Below are 1,225 nucleotides of genomic sequence, written 5' to 3' on the forward strand. Positions count from 1 at the left end.
GACATGAACAGTATAAGCATAACGAGGACGGTCTAATATCTATATAAGCTTGTTACCGACATATTAGCTTTGGCAATCAGCCGAGACTGTTCGTTAGATAATGAATGTAATTATACATGTGTGCATGCATCTGTGCTTGTGAGTCTTATTTGTAAATACGCCTTTGTCTATATGTTTAGGTGTAAGCTCATGTGTGTGTTACGGACGTGATATTACACAGGCTGCATACGTCATTTAACATTTTTACTATTATAGTCATTATGGATTATTATAAAAATTGTTACAGATAGCTTTACTGATAGTGTTATTTTGTTCCAGGGTACAAAACAATAAACAAGGAAATAAATTCGATGATTATAATAGTAAATTAGCAATAATATGAAGGTTAATTTGTTTGTGTCACAACCTATATTCACAATACTTGAATGTGATTTTTTACATGCGTGATCACAATCACATATTTACATATATCGTGTGAACCTCTGTTGGTAATAATGTGTGTGTGTGTGTGTGTGTGTGTGTGTGTGTGTGTGTGTGTGTGTGTGTGTGTGTGTGTGTGTGTGTGTGTGTGTGTGCGTGCGTGTGTGTGTGTGTGCGTGCGTGTGTGTGTGTGTGTGTGTGCGTGTGTGTGTGTGTGTGTATGTGTGTGTGTGCGCGTGTATGTGTATGTGTATGTGTGTGTGTGTGCGTGTGCGTGTGCGTGTGCGTGTGTGTGTGTGTATGTGTGTGTGTGTGTGTGTGTGTGTGTGTGTGTGTACACGCGCGTGTGTGTGTGTGTGTTCGCACGTGTGTCTTTACATTATTCTATTTATCAAATGTAGTATACAGGAAATGAGCTATGCTCATGGGGTTCTGTCTCTTGTTCTCTAATCATCATATCTTTGTGTGTGTGCGTGTGTATGTGTGTGCATGTGTGCGTGTGTGTGTGTGTGTGTGTTTGCATATGTGTGGGGCCTATGTATGTGTGTGGCGCCTGTGTGTGTGGTCTTTTTGGGAACGAGATTACGTGCCTCTGGACAGGGGGAAAGTAGGTTGTGGTCGATAAATATTGCTTATTGATTATAAAAGTCTAATCGACATTCCATAGATTACACAGTCTGTCATTCCTCAGGACTGACCTATATATTTCATCGGTTCATCTGTCTCGTATTGATCGACGTTTCGAATCGTCGTTTGGAACTGATGTTTCGAACTTCGTCTTCGAAATGACGTTTCGAATCTGCTT

Source organism: Oratosquilla oratoria, chromosome 21, assembly GCF_046742065.1.
Source record: "Oratosquilla oratoria isolate Oo_2021 chromosome 21, ASM4674206v1, whole genome shotgun sequence".
Classification (NCBI taxonomy): domain Eukaryota; kingdom Metazoa; phylum Arthropoda; class Malacostraca; order Stomatopoda; family Squillidae; genus Oratosquilla; species Oratosquilla oratoria.